Here is a 20,172-nt window from a genome sequence, read left to right as displayed (position 1 = left end):
TTTATCTGCTTCCTCCAAAATAGACTTGCTGGTCCAAGAGATGTCTGTTGAAGAGCCTTTTAAACTTCTGATTAAAACTTCACAGTCACTTTCGATGCTGAAATTTGATAGTTGTTTCTCTTCTGCCCAAACTGTTATCTGCAAAAGTCCTACTGCTTGTGCCTTTTGTGGATATGAACCAGCTGATGGTCCTGTTCTTCCTCCTTCAAAAGTTCATGTATCACCTCATAAAATTAAAGAAAAATTGGATGGAATAGTTTAAAATTTCCAAGAAGCATCCACATTAATCTTTTTTGTAATTTTATCTGGGGGAGTCCATGGGATGTTCTTTTTCTTATTTTTATTTTTTAAGCCACTTGTAGGTCTCTCCTTTCTTACCCAAAAGTCTATATGTATTTGAATTTCTTTTTCTAGTTGTTGGGGGGGTCTGTGTGTTTTCTCGGAAAGTTTTATTGCATCTTGCTTTCCAAATAAACCATATTTTCGTAGCCACCAGTTTTAAGGGTATCATCGAATTAGGTATTTAAAAACAATCCTTACATATGTCAACTATTTTCGTAGAGGCACTAAAGTTTACATGAACATGGTTTGGTCTTAACTCCCAAACTTCCTTTGCAAAGGGACAGTAGCAAAAGGTATTCAATAGTCTCTTCATGTTCACCACAAAAATTGCATTTTGGGTTATGTTTCTAATCATACCTTTTAATATTGAGTTAGCTAACATAGCAGTATGTAAACATTTCCACAAAGAAAGCTTGATTCTAGGTGAAACTCCTAAGTTCCATAGAGATTTCCATAAATTATCATCCAAATCCAGGTCAGAAGAGTTTATACTATTCTCACTTAGCTTGTACAATTGTACATTGATTTAACTCTAAAGTTTCCTGGCTTGATTAGTTTCCATCTTACAAATTTGTTCTGTTTATGAAAAAGTTGATTTTACAAATTTGTTCAGCTATATTTTTAGGAAATCAAGAGAAAATAAGAGTCTTGTTCCATTTCTTAAAGTACGCCAAACCAAAGATAAGGTATTGTTAGTTGTGGATTTGAGGTGCATTAGATAGGTTGCTAAACCCGGTATCCAATTGTCTTCCCATATATTAATACTAGTACCATTTCCTACTTCCCAAATACTATTTTGAACCACTAAATTTAGGCATGTATAGATGTATTTCCAAGTCCAGGAACATCAATATGGAGGCTCTAAGGGGATATTTGTTTCCGAAGTATTTGGGCCAAGTGTTTTAGACCAAAGTGAATTTGGTTCTTTTAATAATCTCTAAGCTATCTTAGCTATTAGAGCTAGATTAAACTTATGTGCATCTCTAAAACCTAATCCTCCTTTATACATAGGCTTACACAGATTCATCCAAGCTTTTGGATAAAATCCTTTAGCATTTGGTTCAATTCCCCACCAAAATTCTTTTTATATGACCTAAGACTTCAAGCTGTTTTCCATCTCCTGGAGATCTACTGTCAGCAGCCACGACTCGATAAAATGGTCTGTTTCTACAACCAAGCCGATGAAATCTTAGTCTTACCACCATTTTCACAGCAAATAAGAAGAAGATAGAAAACCAATTCGACGAAGTTTACTTTATGAGAGACTAAAAATTTCTATCAAGGTTTAGCGTTTGGGCGGTTTTGGCTCAGCTTATACAGTTCAGTACACACTAGAATACTGCATAGACTTTTCTTTTTATGATGGGGCACCGTTCGTACAATTTCTTTTCGGAGCACCACACAATTCAAATGAGATCGAAATATCACCCGTACACTCTCTAACACCGAAGAATGTCCACAAAATCGAGTTCCCACGTAATAATTTCATTTTGCTAAGTATTCTGGTTCCACTTTCATAATTTTGTAGAATTTTTTCATTCGTTTTGTTTTCATGTCACTCGGTAGTTTATTTAAGCTAGTTAAAAAATGAAAAAAAAAAAAAAATATCACTAAGAGCAACTGAATATCGTTTCATTAAGAGAAATCAACAATATTAAAATAAGTATAATTGGGAAAAACTGGATCAGTAATCAATTGGATAGACTAATAACAATTGACACTATTAGATTAATGGAAAACGTTGGACCAAAAAAAGTCACATTATTAGATCACTGCAACACGGTGCTGAGTCAATCAGAATTGATATTGCCGCATCAGTGGCAGTTTGACGATGTTGTACCAAAATAATTGGCACTGCTTAGTCACTGGCACGTCGGTGATGTTAGACCAGGATGAATTGACATTACCTGGCTAGTGAAGATCCACAATAATGGACAATAATGGACTAGACAAATGATTTGAACAACACAAAATTGGTTAAAAAGACCAAAATCAATAATTCCTGAATAAAAAGGATATTTAGATTTTGATATTATTTAAATGAAAAAAAATGTAAAAATAGTCAGGATGTAAACAGTTTCATCCTACCCATTTTCTAATTTTTAATTTACATCGGGATGCATCCAGTTTCATCCTTACTATTTTTTAAGTTTAAGTCAGGATGAATCCAGTTTCATCCTTGCTATTTTTTTAGTGTCCTTTTCACCCATACTAATTTTTAGAGATATATACAGAAATAGGCCTGTTCTGGACCCTCGTTTTCGTTTCTAGGCCTCTTTGTTTATGTCTTACAAATCTAGGCCAGTTGAACGGATTCCATCCAAATCCGTTTTCTCAGTCAATATCTCGTGTTGACTGGTCAATATATCTTAAAATTCTCGTACAACGATATCTCGTGGAGGTGCTGAGATTATAATTATGCCCTTTATCTTCAAATCCTCTCAAAACCCATCAATTCTCTCCTTCCTTGTTCTTGATATGTGCTGTGTTCTTCTACATCTCTAGCTCCAGTTAATCAATGTCACCCTTTTCCTCGGATAAACAACAGCAGCTCACAACTTCTTCTCGGCTTCTAAATCTTGTTTCTCGAATTCAACATAACCCAAAATCACCTGCAATTGTTTCTTCCTGTAAACCCTAAAATCATCACAGACTCAAAATCATCACATATTCAAAATCATCTAACAATCTCGATTAATCTCAGCTTCTTCTCGAACAATTGTGGAAATAGACTATCCTTCTTCCCTGTAATTCCATGGAATACGCTCAAATATCCATTGCAAATACGAATTCTACCATCATCGAAACCCTAATCAGTTTGAATCTTGAGCATAAATCCACAAACTCGAGTTATAATCAAAGGTATGGAGTTTGGGTCTGACTTATTTAATTATTTGGATATGAGTTTTGTGCCAGTCTGGACAGAGTTATCTTTGAAAGCAAAACACTGAAGAAACAAGCATTGCTGCCATTGAATTTATGGCTGAATGCTGGAAATGAAAGAGGTTTGTGAAGAGTCTGTGAGGAATTATGAGTTGGGTTCTCACTGGATTCGAGTATACAGTGAGTTATGAGAAGATTTAATGAAGATTTGATTAAGAGAAACCATCCAGAGAAGTAAAGCTACTGCCATAAGTTTTGGCAGTTAACTATGAAGATTTATGAATGCTTCGAATATATGGGTTTGAGCTATACTTGTATTGTGCAGGGAAAGAGATAGAAATGATCTTAGAAATCAAGATGGAGTTCAACTGTGAAGTGCCAGTAAACTGCACACAGGTTGTTTGTAGAAAGGCTTAAACCAATTATCGGGAGAAGTTGAACTGCGGGAAGAGACGTTATGAAGCTACAGAGGTATCGGCAGTATTGGTGTTCTTATTTGTTGTTGGTGGTGCATTGGCTAGGTTTGAAGTGTTGGGCTACAAGAGCTGAGAATAGTGGTGATGTTCTGAATGGACAGAAACGGGATATTTTCCAGCAATTTGGTTTTGGTGAGTTATGTTGCTCAGATGTGTGGGTTATTGTTATAGAGAAGAGCCGGTGCTAGCCATGGTCATGATGGAAGTTGGTGTATGAATGGAAGTTGCTGAGATGATCTGTGTAACAATAACCCACCATGGCATAATATTAGGTGTTAGATGATTTTAACTCTGAATTGATGACCTAGGGTTATTTGGGTCCTCTATAATTTATCGAGGGTTGGATAGTTTTGGTTACTGGAATTCGTGAAGAAGATCAAGAAGATGATCTACATACTGTATTTGAGTTTGGGGAAGTGTGAAGAATTTGCATCTGAATCTTGATCGCAGGACTGGATTTGTAAAGGTAAGCTAATTTCGATTTCATTCATGTATACAATTTTGTTAGTAACATGAACCATATCTTGTTACAATGCTGCTGATCTTATCCTAAACTCAACAAATTTCTCTAGCATGGTTGTTTAATCTTATTAAGTGAACGATGTAGATTAAGATAATACATTTGGGTTTGGTACTTTATATCCTGTATCATTAAATGGTGCAGATAAAAAATCCTACAAGTTTATAGAAAAGAGAAATATCTTTTGCCTATTCTTCTTTTCTTGAGAGCTCTGTTTTGACCTTCTTTTAACCTTCTGCCTTCTGAAGTAGATAACCAAACTTATAAAGGGTTCCGTTTAATTTTGTTGTTACTCGAGTCTCGACAAGCATTGGCTCCAAACAGAGTTCCTTGTGAAGAGCTCTTGCTGGAACATACCCTTATAATGACATTTTTAAGGTTTCACTTTGTAGTTTGTAGTTATTGGATCTACTGTAGGGAAATTCTTGTTGTTCCTGATTGTAAATGTGAATCCTCTTTGGTACTCAGGGATATGCATTGATGGAATTTGAGAAGATGTGGAACTTCTAACACAGATCATCTCAGTTGACTGGGCCTTCAGCAGCTTCCATCGTGAATTTGGTGACCATGGGGTGTTTTGCGATAGTGCTATGGACACAATATTCCAGTAAATGTAACCTTCAAAACTTTGGAAATTTCATATTCAGTTGAAGTTTCATCTTGTTTTTGCGCATCCAAATCTAAGATAGACTAAGAGCTTCATCATACTTGCGAGAATTAGACACTAATGATTGCAGTACTATCAGAGATTACTTCTGGGCTGTAGTCTATCAATTAAGATTTTTTATGAGTTCTACTTTTTAGACAAGTGTGTTGAGTTCTTACAGTATTTAAATATCACAAGTGTGTTGAGTTCTTACGGTACACATTTCTTGGCGTAGCTGCAATTCAAAGGACTATTAGGTCTTTTTAGCTTCACTTAACTGGGCTAACTTTCCATCCACCGATTTTGGTCAAATAAGACCTAGTTTTGTAAGAAATAAAAAAAGAGGTTTAGTCTTGCAAACCATAAAAAAAAACAGGCCTAGATTTGTAAAAAGTCCTAATTTTTACTCGTCCATTTGAACCATGTTTTAAAAATATTTGGACAAACGACCCATTTTCCGTTTGAACAATATCATCTTGTGGTCTGTGCAACTCTCATTAGGATACAATATCGAGATATTACCTTTTATTTCGAGTGTCACTTGTTCAACTATTTTTCATTATCCACACTACTCCTAATGATTTACGCCACACCTCTTATATTATATCTGAATTTTCTTCTTTTAAATCAGCAAAAGCTTGAAAATTAGCAAATTCATCACCATCGCCACTATTATATTCGTTTGTACCAGCTATTGGGGAAAATAGAGAATATTGTTGGGATTAGTATGATTTGAACTTGAGACCTATGACTCACTATGGTTTCCTGGCTATTTTCATTATTATGGATGAAATAGATCCTCTAGTCCCACATTGGAAATTCTGGAGATGAATGTCCTCCATATTACTAGGATTCTTGAGATTCTAAGCATATGATTATTGGGTCAACACAATTTTGTGTGAGAGGAAAGACTTGGGCAATGGCTAGCAATCTTCCATGCACGCGCGATGCTTCGTATCGAAGCACGCCTGACCAAACTTGGGCTTGGGAGTGGGTTCATACGAAATCTATCTTCTTGGTCAAAATTATTTTAAATTACCCGAAAGATTAAAATGAAGTTTAAGTATCTCTTTATTGTTTTGCTTAACTTGGGGCTTTAACTTAGGAGAAAATTATTTGCTTACCATAAATAATTTGTATGACTTAGTTCAACGTTATGACATAATCTTTTTCAAAACGTTTTAAAAATTATCTCAACATTATCCTATCACAATTTATCATTGATTTCACCTCCTTGGTTTGCCTATAAAAGAAAACAAATTTTTCATTTGTAAAATGTCTGAAAGCAGGCTACTAGCCCTCGTTTTCCCCCCTCTACTCGTTTTGTTGTGCGCTTTGTTTGTTTATTTATCTTCATAATTATTGATGTTAAGTTCAGGGAGTGGATAGATTGTATCGTGCTTATACATTTTATAATGGGCAGTTCTATCCTGGATACATATCTGTTGTTGGGGTATAGCATCCCTCATTCCTGAGTTATACCCATGGACTATCGTGTTAATGAAAAATTGTTGAGCAGATGGCTGTGTCCCCATGTGTCATTGTGTATTCAATTTTAGTTGATTATTTTTTAGTATTACTAAACTCATCATCTTTTGATATTTTATTGTTACAAGTTCCAATAATCTTTTAAAAAAATATTATTTATGTAACAATGGGAAAGAATGATGTTGAAAGACCAAAAAAAAATAACAGGGATGATTTCAAAATATGGCAGTCAACGATGTAATTTTTTGAGTTATCGCATGCTAAATGAATTTGCAGACATTTGATAATGGATGTGAAATTGATTTGGATGATTGGGTTAGGCATAACTATATAGCGAAAAACTATATACTTAATTGTTTGATGATGCATTGTGTGATTTTTTATATCACAAAAGAAATTTTTACTGAATATGATTTATGGGATGTATTAATGGCAAAGTACCAAGATGGAATAGGTTCTTGGAATTTAAGTTACCTAGCGAGAAATTTGTGGTTGACCAATTCCTTGAACGTCAACATATTTTTAATGAAATTCTTGTTGAAGGCATGTGATTGATGAGACGTTTTCAAGTGTCTGTTGTGAAATTGAAAAATTATCGTATTCCTGGTCAGAGTATAAATGAAGATTGAAGCATGAAACTTGTGAGGTGAGTATGGTACAACTGGGAAAGAAAATACAAATGGAAGAATTATTATGTACTAAGGACAAGAATGTGTCATCTGCAAGGGACATGCCTAACAAGGCTCATATGGCTGAACACAAATCTTCCAAAGCTGAAAAATGTGAGAATAACAAACACAACTCTAAGTGTGGTGTTCTGAAGGAAAGTACGTTTTGTAAACCTGAATCTGACATTACTAGTATAGAAATTGAGGAAGCACACGGGACATGAATCTGGTTATTCAGATTTGTTATTATGGCGTGGTATGGTCAAGGAATAAGGTATGTAGGATCTTCTCATTCGTCTGTGAATGTTTATTGCACAAGTCGTATAGAGATAACTTCTTACTAGTTCGTTAATAAGAGAGTTAACTTTATAAAGAAAAGATATGTGTTGAAATCGCCACCTGACTAAGAGGTGTCAGGAGCCTTTTTTAACTAGTTTGAATTCTTTCGAGAAACAAAATATAGTTATGACTTATATTAATGGTCTACTATCAGAGATTCTGAGTAAGGAAATTCTAGTATGATGGGAAGGTGTTAGGCACCCATCAACCGCCCAGTCGTAAGATTGGCATCTACTTTATTATTAAAAGGGTAAATGTTTATAATTTATTTTACCAAAACATACATATGCATGCTTGTGATCAAAGATCTATGATTTAGGATTTGTTAGAAATTGGGAATTGCTTTTCATGTTTAAGCTATGAACAAAGGCTAAGTTGAAAGCTTGGTGAAGTTGTGACTATGAGTTTAAACATCAAGAGTTTATGGCAACTCTCAACATTTTCGGTGTCTAGGGGGCTTAGGACAATTCCTAATTTGTTAAGAGTGTAGTTCAGATCCAAATTGACCATGCGAGTAAAGGATTAAGGGCATTCCTAAACATGATAAATATCATCTAAAGTCTCGGTCAACCATAGACTTAATTACGAAAGTTTTTAGATCGACCCCAGGTGTGATGCTAAAGAATTTTAGGTCAATTCTAAACATGAAAGTTGTCACCTAGTAGTCTAGTTCGACTATGATTTGCACATTAGATTATGGGCTAGTTTTAATCTAAATTTTTGAATTGGATTCAATACCAAAATTAAACCGATAATTTGCAAAAGATTGAGAACAAACTGATGCCTAAAATAATATTGCCAAAAATGTTAATCCAACTATAGGTTTCTCATGTAGAGTTAAGATTTGACTTCACGTCAAAATTTGGATGAAATTTTAAAATTAAACAATTAACCTGCAGGTGAGCTCAGAGGCAATAAAAGAAGGTATTAATGTAATGATTATTATTTTGACAATAGGTCTAACGTGAGAGGGAATTCTGCTTATACCCACACATAAATTTACTCTACTTAGACCGTTAACAGTAATTAAAAAACAGATTTCTACATAACACGATAGCAGTCGCGGTGTTATTACGAAATGGAAAACCTCATATTCTTGTACGACTACATAATTTACTGAAGGAATAACTAATTATTATACCTGGAATATGATGTTCAAGCTTAAAAGGCTTTTTGCAGTGACTTCTTACTCCTGCTTAATATGCTAAAAGTAGTTAAAGTACTAGAAATTTAATGCTAATATTTTAAAATCTTGAAGATAATACTTAATTCAAATTAATTACTTAAACACCATGGTTTTATTAATTAACCATGACTAGTACGTTAATTAATCAATACATCGGTATCTCTAGTTTGAGATTCAAATGAGTACAACTAGAATTATAAAGCACTAAAGTACAAAAATGTGACTAGTAACAAAAGCAAAGAAAATTAATTGTATTTGAATTTTCCTTCCTCACCTACTACACCTTTCTTTCTCTCTTATATTGATGTTTCTCTCATAGGAATATAAAACCAAAGTTGTCGCAAATGAAGACCTTCTCTAGTGATATGAAGATATTGTGTGTTAATCACATTCCTGCCATGTTGTTTATACCAACTTAAATCGGTTTTATACGAGGGACAAACCAAAATGGTAATAAAGGTGATAATGTGATAGGATTTGGATATGAATTTTAACTCATTTTTTATTTGAAATTAAGGAGGCACCAATAGAAAATTGGTGGAAAGGTTGGATAAAAGTAAAAAAAAATTCTTTCATTTTTTTTTGCTACGAATTGTTAGGAAAAAATCTTTACGTGATGGATTTTGTTTTCCTTTGGAAAAGGTACATACCCCTTTCTTTTTGGTATCGAGTAAAAAAAATCAATGAAAAAAGCGAGAGAAAATATAATGAGTATATTTTTCTCTTTGGGTAATATGTTGGTGAGTGATAGGGTGTTGATAGGAAATGCATAGCGTTTCTTGCTTTTTATCTTTCTTTTGTCTTGTCGGGATTATGGATTTCACATCCGTATCTTCTATATAGTTTTTGAAGCATAACCATACTATTTTTACGGGGGATGCGAAATTGGGGTGTCAACAACTAAAATTAAGGGGTGATTATTATGTTTGCGGAATTCCTGGCCATATGGTAGTCAATTGTAGACAACGTATATATACCATAATAAGAAGACTATTAATGCTACTATGGTTGAAACAAACAAGGAAGAGGCTAATGGTATGGTGTATGAAGTTAATTTGGTTACCAATGTGAGAGACTGATGTATGGACTCTGGAGCCACCAAGCATGTATGTGGAAACTAAGATATGTTTACCTCATATCAGAGGGTAGAGGATGGCGATAAACTCTATATGGATAACTCATATGCAACAAATATTGTAAGAAAAGGAAAAATTGGTATGAAGCTCACATCCGGAAAGACTCTCACGGTTGCTGAGCATGTCATCTGAGTTCCGATAATTCTTTAAACGAGAATCAAAAGTTGGACGCTAAGAAATCTCAAAAGAGTTGGACTTTTAGTTTACGGGTTTTATATCCAATTTTTTTTTTTAATCAAGGGTAGCTTCCAATTCAGCTAGCTTGGCAAGAGTATCCTTGTTTAATTGGATTTGAGCATCTAGTTTCTCATCTAGCTACCCAAGTATATTCATATATTCTTTGTACCGAAGGCAATAATATATTATACTCTTAGCTTGTTAAGCATCTGAGAAATGATGAGATAACCGGATTACCCATAGCAAAACCTGGCTCCTCATCAATGAACTCATTAGTGATCATATCCGCTAAAGAGGGGAAATTATCACCGGGCTTGTCTTCACCTGCAATATTTAAAAATATTGGTCATCTTCTAATAAAACAACATCTTTGGCAGTGAACTTTCCTATTGACAGATCTTACTCCATTAAGTGAATTAACCCTCGAAGCACCCCTTAGTTTTTAAACAGTTGCAATTACACATTAACAAGAGGTGAATTAAGTATGTAATTTAGATTTTTCATTCAAATCTTACATAGTCTAAGATAAAAGAGTTACGATATACCATGAAAGCTCTAGTATAGTAAAAAGTAACTTAATAGACAATGGAAATGAAATCTAATAAAAATAAGTTACTCGATTATATAAATGTAGTTTTCGGTAAATTATAACAGTTAATGGTATTGTTATTGAAAAAATCAAATTTCGGACATATCTTTTAAAGAGTGTCAATCTAACATATATACATTTCTTGGTTAAGTAATTCACCACTAGTCTCATTATCATACATGTTAAAAATTTCATTTCCCGTTACATAAAATTAGAAACTAAAAGGAAGTTTGATATGACAGCTGAACATATAATTATTCGGAAAAATATATGTTCTCTAAAGAAATAAAGATATTCACGAAATTAGTAATCCCCAAAGAAGTTGATACTAGTATTTACAAAAGAATAATCAAATATTCAACAGGGTTGCTATGCTTGGAAGTAATAAACTCTCGTCAGGTAAATGGTTTCCTATATTTTTAATCCTAGCACTCTACAAAAGTTAAGTCTTTCATTTTGCATTGAGCATACCAACAACATAATTTCCGGAGGACGTATAGTTGGTTTGGGAAAAAAATTACACTGATGTGTATTCTAAAACTAGGAGAAGATAATTTCAAATACATATTATACTTGATGGGAACGAAGAAATAAAGTGAAATTGGGAAACCATATCTGCAGATTTTTGGTTATAGATTATTGGATTGGATTGTGTATGTCCAAGCTACAATACCAGTGGACTGCTATTTTGGAATATGTACACAATGACGGAGACACGTACACTTTTAGCGTAGCCATATGAAATGGCCACCCAAGATTTTAGGAATCTTTGATAAGACGAATATATTTCCTCTTATAATCTGAGTGATAGTATGTGGCCCCCAAAAGAATTTCAAGTCAAAATAAAGTGGAGATTATCTTTTACAAACCGTTGATAATTTTCTTAAATCTAGCATTTTCCGATCAAACTAAAATAACTAATTCTAGGTATCTTTCGGAATTTTGTAGCCGCTTCTAAGGTTGCCTTAATGATAACATATAGTTCATCTGAAATTACTTATGAAATATCTATTGGAAATTACATGTGGATATCAAAATGGCTTCCTACTTTATTTGACAAATCAACTGATCTTTGATTGAACTGATAATAATACTATTCAAATGTTTGCTCATAGGTACATAGAGTATTATTCAAAACTAAACAAAGTTATAATCTGATGCCTTGAGGCTTGAGGTGTTAAGAAACCATAGATAGGCCTGGTCATGTCAAACTCTACTACTCTAGGATTTTTTTTTCCCTTACGAGAAAAGGGTAAAGTTTAAATTCTAGAGAAAGAAACTCAATTGCCCCTCCAATATTTAAATCCTAGCCACACCATCGAGTTTACAAATCAAATTACCTGTACGTCTTTTAAAGAGTGTAATCTAACATATATATAATATTTGACTGGTTAAGAGATTTACAATTAGTCATATCATCACATGTTAAATTTTTTATTTCTCGTTACATAACATTAGAAATAAAAACAAAAGAAATTTGATATTACACTTGAACATTCGTTAGCAATATTTATTAATGAATTATTTTTTTTATTTGTAATTCTAAACGATTTTTTTAATCAATGATCAACTAATACCTAAGGAATTTGCTCATATATCCAGTTGGAAATATCCTGAGAAAAATACTCAACGTACTAAAAATTAAGTCGACTAGTTTTGTCTTTCTTAACTAAAGAATCTGCAACATTATTACTCAAACATTTCAACCAATGAGATCCACCGTCCATTTTCCGCTCTCGGTAGGGCATAACTTTCTTGCCCATAGAGGTACCGAAAATACTCGAAGCATATGGACCTCGCTCTCCTAATTTAACATAAATTATTTTCGGGAGTTGTGTCTATCTTTCTTTTTATTGGACTAGTGCATTGTCTGGAACCTCGTCTCATGACTCATATTAAAAAAGGCTCCTTGATCAAAGCACGTTATCCCCATGCTTAAATAGAAGTTGTGTACCCCACTTATTATAATTGTTTTCATGCTCTAAAAAGGGGAGAGGGCTAAAGTATAAGAAACAAATTTACTCAATAAGACATGTTCCTAAACTATGTTTGCTCAACTAAAATACTAAAGTTCGGTTCTCATAAAGAAGATCTAGTGTGCATAAGCCAAAGCTACGATGGAGCAAGAAATAAAGAGGGGTATGCTTCTTATTCCCATACTCAATAGGAGTTCATTATCCGACTCAAATTACTTCTTAAGATTCCCGCTACACGTTGTGTTTTCTGCTTCTTTTAACGCCAAACATTCTAAATGATCCACTTCCTATTCGACGGTCACCCCTATAACATAATTTCCTTTTTGTATCATAACAAGAGTTTGCAAAATCACGAGCTATTAGTCTAATTCCACTATTTCCGGTTTATTAACAAAATCAATAACTTTATCGATTTTCTTGAATGTTTTTCTTATAATGATTTTGATAAAGTACCCTCGTTTTAAATTATACTAAATGAAAGTATTCCCATTATTTGATCTTTTGTTAAGTATCCACCCAATTAAGTTTTAGGTAGCAGTTATGTCACCTATTAAAAGTCTCATTTACCCCTTAACCACACTTCCTTAGTGGGAGGGTAAAATGATTAGACGATCGTGAAAGCGAGTTAACGATCCTGAACCTGGCTCAACGAGTATGAAAGCAGGTGTAATGATTATGAACCTAACTCGACGAACATAAAAAGTGTTATAGAATTTCGATTTTCCACCAACCTAAAAACCCTATGACACTTGGAAAGGATAACCCTTTTAGGAAATGATCGATCCTGATAAATGATATAAAAGGTGAACATGACAACAAGTAAAAAGTAAATAAATAAGTTAATCGTGATAAAGTAAACTAATATTGACATCCTGATAAATGATGCAAAAGGTGAACAATCATCAAGGAAAGAGTAAATAAGTTAATGTGAGACGAAAAAAACAAATTATAGAATAAATACGAAAAAATGTTTAAACTTCCGGAATACTTGACTAAATCGGTACCTGAATTAGGCGCACTTTATAAAAAATTCCTTACGAAAACAAAATCAAACCAAGGTGATGCCAAACTTAAACACTTGGTAGAAAATGTGCACAAAATCAAACTTTTTTTTTTTTTTTTTTTTGGTAACACGTGCGTCTATCCACCAGGTGACGTTTGGCTTTTCAGAGACACCCGTTATTACCCTAGAGCAACTGTAGTGGACGAGCAAACCTATAATTATGGTCCAGGGACGAGACGCAACGGGACGGAGTAAAGACTAAAATCTGGACCAAAACCAAATTCCAGACCATATTTGGTCTGGGACCAAGACCAAAACTATATATAGTGGAGCGGAGGTATAATCACCGTTTGGCATCGGGCGTGTATATAATCTACGCCTGTTGTGAAACGTACGTAAAGTCACCGCCCCATAAAGAGGCGTGTATATAAGTTACGCCCGGTTCAGGCGTTGATAAAATGTTCGCCCGTTGGGACGTTGCTAAAGTTTACGCCCCACGTCAGGCGTTCATAAAATTAACGCCCCATTCAGACGAAGATTATACAAACGCCCCAGCCCGGCGTTGATATTCTTAACGCCCCACGCCAGGCGTATATATAGTTAACGCCCCAGCTCGGCGTTGATATAGTTAACGGCCCACGCCAGGCGTTTATATAGTTAACGCCCCAGACAGGCGTTGATATAATTAACGCCCCACGCCAGACGTTTATATAGTTAACGCCCCATCCCGGCGTTGATATAGTTAACGCCCCACGCCAGGCGTTTATATAGTTAACGCCCCAAGCTTGAGTTTAAAAAAAAATTTAAAATACTTAGACAAAATTGATTTTGAAATTTTTTTATACCGTTGGTAATTCGAACGTTGAAGAAAATGGAACGTTGGATAATTTGGAACGTTGGAAAGTTTGGAAGACATTTCGGAACGTTGAAAATTTCGGAAGAAACACCTATATATACACATGAGATCCTGTGACATTTTCCCACGACTAATACTTCAAACTATCCACACCAATAAGAAGAAATATTGTTTCTGCTTTCAAATCAGTTGGAAAATTTTCACGGATTCGCTTACAATGGCACCAAGAGTAGCACGAGGTCCAAATTTTACGACAATCGAAGATGTAACAATGTGTAAAATTCATTTATCTATATCTCAAGATTCTAGTGTTGGAGCTGATCAATCAGAGGCGACGTTGTGGACTCGTATCAAGGATGATATTGAACTTCATTTACCTAATAATCCAGAGCGGTCTTGGAGTTCATGGCAAAAACGATATCAGGGAATAAGTAAAGATGTGGCGTTATTTTCGGCAAAAGAGGCAGAAGTTGAAGGTGAATATCATACTGGATGGGGTCCTGAAAAGAAGGTAAGCATTCTTGATTTTTCGAACAATTGTTTTCTAATATTTAATAAGCGCCCATGTACTTAAGTGTTTTTAAAAACATTAACAGCTTGAAGAAGTTAACAAGAGGTTCAAGGAATGCAACGATGGGAAAAAATTTAAGCACGAAGAGTGCTACCCAGTTGTGTTAGAAAATATAAAATATAATCGACGATCGACTTTTGTATTCGATACGACGCATGATTTGGACACTTATGAGAATAACGAGGAAGATGATGAAGGACCGCAAACAACAACTCAAGGAGAGACCGGTAACGACACAGATGGGGGAGACATAGAGAACACATATCTTCGTAAGATGGGGAAAAAAGCAGCAAAAAGATTGAAGAAAACAGGAAGAGAGAAATCCAGTCACCAAGAGGAATTGATGGGAATAATTATTAAAGAACAACAAAATTTCAATACTCATTACCAAGCACAATCAAGATTCAAGATGGAACAAATAACAGCAGAGTTTGCAGCAAAACAAGCTGAACATGCGCCAAAAATAGCCAAGCAAGCTGAAGACGAAGAATTTCGCATCATTATGATGGATCTTGAAAAAATGGAACCTGTACAACAAGAGTACTTCCCACTTCGCAGGGCGGACATAGTTCGGAATAAAAGAAACCAATCTTAACACAAAGGCGGAATAGTTCAAACCTTAATTATTTCTCCTATTTAGTGATTAGTAGTATTATTAGTATTATTATGTTTTAAATTTCTTATTATCTGAACAATTAGAATTATTATTATGTAATTTTTGGATTTTAAATTTACTTCCGTTGATTTGAATTAAATTTCTACTTTTTTGAAACATACGACCTTAATTAAAACTTGAGGATGTTTACATACAAAGAGATAATATAAAGGAAATGACAAACAACAATTTTTAATTCCCATATTCTGCCCATATATATTCGATCAAGTCATCACGCAAGCGAATATGTGCATCTTTGTTACGCATTGCACGTCGGCGTTGCTGAGCTCTAATTTGGGAAAACTCGTCACTATTGCCTCTTAATATATTAACCGGTGCTGCGTTGCTACGTTGTTCATAAACATGTGGCCAGTCACCGGGTAGACGCTCATCCTCGACTATCATATTATGTAAGATAATACAAGTTTTCATGATATAGGCAAGCACATCTGGATTCCACATTCTTGCAGGTTGTTTGATGATTCCAAATTGTTGTTGAAGTACACCAAATCCCCGTTCAACATCTTTTCTTGCACCCTCTTGCATCGATGAAAATATTTCCTTTTTCCTACCAACCGGATGTTTAATGGCCATAATAATAGTAGGAATCTCTGGGTATATTCCATCACCTAGATAATACGGCATCATATGAATGTCCGTTCACCTCATAGCTCACCGGCGGTGCTTTTCCTGTTACAAGACTTCGAAAAACATATGAACGGTTCATAACATTAATATCGTTGTTAGAACCGGGCATACCAAAAAAAGCATGCCAAAACCATAGGTCATACGACACCACTGCCTCCAACACGATACTTTCGCTCCCTTTATACGCGGTGTAAGCCCCAGATTCTGCCGACGGACATTTATCCCATTTCCAATGCATGCAATCTAGACTACCCAGCATCCCAGGAAATCCCCGGTCTTTTTTTGCTTGAGCAACAGTTCAATATCACCAGCCGTTGGTTCACGCAAATATTCTTTCCCATACACATTCACAATCGTCTTACAGAACCTACGAGTAGCTTCCAGCACAGTTGTTTCTCCTATGCGTAAGTACTCGTCTATTGCATCTGCCGCACATCCGTAAGCTAACATTCGTACTGCTGCTGTGTTACTTTTTGATGAGGGTTTAATCCTAAAACTCCACAAGCATCGGGCTTTTGAACAAAATATCTGTTTGCATTGGTAACACCTTCCACTATCCGGTTAAACAATTGTCGACGCATTCTAAATCTTCTGCGAAAAACATTGGGTGGTTGGTTTGGGTACGGAGAGAAATAGTCGTTCCATAGAAGTTCAGCCCCTGACTCACGATCTCTTGGTATTCTGATACGAGTTTGAGGCCATTTTGAATTTGTAACAAGGACTCCCAAACTAACGGCCATGTTATTTTGCATAATTGCTATTGCATCATCATCCGAGGAATAAAAACTACTATTAGAAGAAGAAGATGAAGAAGAAACAGAAGAGCAATAATGAGCGGTTTTCTCATAGTGTTCCATTACTATATGAAGCAGAAGAGATGTATTGTTATTCATATATTGAGTGATCAGGTCTTTAATTTATAACCCATTTTCAAGAGCATTAAAAAAACCAAAAATAGATATTTTTTTGGGTTCACGCAAAAGTGTTTTCCAAAAAAGATAAAGTGTTTGTCAGGGACCTGATATGACTATACTATATATGATATGACTATACTATATAATAAGATAAGAAAGATAACTCCAAAGACAGGTCATCTAAATAGTCATAACAAATTAACCCTTCATATTATCATTATCCGAAGTGGACGATCTTGGTGCCACAAAAGGCATGTGCGTTCTCGGATTGGTATTGACTGAGGACATTGTTGAAGCTGATCCTTGATTCATACCACTCCAAACTTGTGATGGCAGGGTTTGGGAAAAGGAACCGTATCCAAGGAGAGGTTGGACAGTGTGCGGCATACGGAAAAGAGATAGTTGTTGCTGCAAATCAACGTTCGCATTATTTAGCCTTTGTATTTCTGCTTCTTTCGACATAATAACGTCCATCCTCTCCTTCGTTTGTTTTAATGTAAATTCGCGAAATTGTTGATTAAAATCAGCATTTTCTTGAAATAATGTGTAAGCTTCATGCTGTCAAGAAAAAATAAAATATATAAGTACAAATATACCAACAAAAATCGAACGTACAATAAAAAGTCGAAAGTACACTTACGTGGGATAATAGATGTGGAGGAGGGATATGTACATGTTCAACAGGTTGTTCAATTGGGACCGTATACAAGTCACCGACATACCCATATGTTTGGGCTTCCCAAATAGGATGAGTCACGTAATCTTTGGAGTTGGTTACCATTGTCCAGTATTGTAAATATATATCATAATCTTTAACAACTTGCACTATCTCTGTTGCATCGACCAAACCTTCTTTTTTTAGGCGTTCGGCTTGAATATTGCCAATATCCCCTATAACTGTGTGTAGTCTTATAGGAACAGCGAAAGTACAATGGTTTTGCCGCCAACACCTTTCACCAAGATACATGTTGTGCTGTACAGTTAGAAAGGGAATAAGAATTTAGTAAGTATGTTATATAGAAAAAAGTATGTTATATAGTAAGTATGTTATATAGAAAAAAAGTATGTTATATAATAAAATTTACAAATTAACTCACAATGCCCATGTAAGAAAATAATATCTCGAGTCTGATAGCCGCGTAGCCGTGCATCCCATATCAGATGCAAGAACTTCTCTGTATGATTCCCATGGGCGCCATGTCACTTGTTCAGCAGTAAGCTTACTTAGTAAATCCCTACAACGGAAAATATCATTTGTATTCTTCGGTACATTCCATTTAGAAGATACGGGCCATTTTTGTTCTGTACTCGCCTCTGGGATTTCTGGTCGACATATGCCCAGGTATTCATACCCCCAAAACTACTCCATCAAAATAATTAGCCAATTTAATAACTTAGCAACAAAATAAACAATGAGAGGAAAAATAACTAGATTGAAAGAATACCTCTAATACTTGGAATGGACCACATAGTGCCTTCTGTCTCCTCCCAGATAAACGGAGTGCCGCATACAATTTCGAAAACGCAGCACCACCCCAGTCATACGTGGATACTACATCAAGATTTTCAAACAGCTAACCATCCAGCATCAATATAAGTCTTTGCATTAGAAAAGAAAAAATGTCCCAAAACATACATGAAAAAGGCAATTGCTACTCTATGAGCAAGGGTGCTATCATTTTCAGCCGCAACCAACTTGTCTTCGAAGAAATATGACCTTAAATATTTAATTGTAATTGAATTTGAAACCCACGACGATGCTTTTGGACAGAGCGTGACATCTTGGATATCCGGAAAGATATGCTCACGAACATGTTCAAATTGGTACTTCCCCGAATCATAAGGAACATCAGGCCCATCACCGATACTCAGTCCAGTCAACATGAGCCAATCTAGGGGGTGAATCCCATCTCACCAAATGGGAAGTGAAAAGCGTTTGTTGTATCCCAAAACCGCTCAGCAATATAATCAACCATTGAATGGTTGGTTTCGCTACATTGTATGTCCAGTAAATTTTGCCATCCCGCTTTTTCAATAATATATTTAGCTCTAGGACAGTGTTGTGAAATAGTTTGATAGTGATGAATTACCGATGCCAAAGATACACGATGTTGATACTTCAATTTGTGCTCCCCTGTAAATGTGATGTCCGTAGTAGCGTGCGTTTTATCATCTTGCAGTATAGGAAACCTCCCTAACCGGGGAATATCAACCTCCTTAATTGTACCAGTAGCGATTAAGTTATAATCCTCTTCGGCTACAGATTTTTGTTTCTTGTTCGTCTTCATGTGACCATTGAAACACGCTGTGAATTTGTTCAACATCTGTGCACACACAATATAGATGCAGTTACATTATTAAAAGACCAACCCTCATTAACGAATATTTGTATTAGTCCATCACCATTTATATTCCAAATACTATAAATCCTTAACACAAACCATATCAATTCCAAATTTAATAATTCCAGAAACACAAATTAAATCGTCACAGATGCATTTCGAAAATCATTACAAGATTCCACAACCCAATTTAATCACTTCAAGATTCCATAAAAATCACTAAAAAATCAATTCCATACTCACGCAATTAGCTCTTCTACATATGTAACTCCCAAAATTTACATAACTACAATTTACATAACTAAAATTAATCACCTCAAAATTCAATAAAAAACAATACAAATTCAATTATTGGTAACCATATTCACATACAACATGCAGAAAACCAATAATTAATCCAATAATTTACATAACTACAATAATTTACAATAATTTAAAATTAATCCAATAATTTTAAAATTAATCCAATAATTTACATAACTACAATTATTGATAACCATATTCACTAAAATTAATTACCAACAGACAACATGAAGAAAAACAATAAAAGGAAGCTCTCAATTGAAATAGGTTGATTGAAACAGATGAAGGGTGAGAACTATTTCCCACATAATCTACATAACCACAAATTTTTACAATACCCAAAAATTATAAATCTATTCCACCCACAAATTAGATCTTCTATAACTATTTTAAAAAAAAATTTAACCAAATTTACATAAGCATCAAATATGGTTTTTTTCACATACATATTAAT

General features: G+C 34.8%; 1 long non-coding RNA gene across 1 annotated transcript; it reads left to right on the top strand.

Annotated features, from left to right (window-relative positions):
- Positions 1-2,802: 2,802 nt before the first annotated feature.
- On the top strand, positions 2,803-5,024 carry LOC113283095. The gene is made up of 2 exons (XR_003327335.1): positions 2,803-4,167; positions 4,690-5,024. It is a non-coding gene; the product is annotated as an uncharacterized LOC113283095 (long non-coding RNA).
- The last annotated feature ends 15,148 nt before the right edge of the window (positions 5,025-20,172 follow it).

Source organism: Papaver somniferum, chromosome 5 (assembly GCF_003573695.1).
Source record: "Papaver somniferum cultivar HN1 chromosome 5, ASM357369v1, whole genome shotgun sequence".
NCBI classification, from domain to species: Eukaryota; Viridiplantae; Streptophyta; class Magnoliopsida; order Ranunculales; family Papaveraceae; genus Papaver; species Papaver somniferum.
Note: the sequence above shows the minus strand (reverse complement) of the source record. Positions and strands in the feature narration are given on the sequence as shown.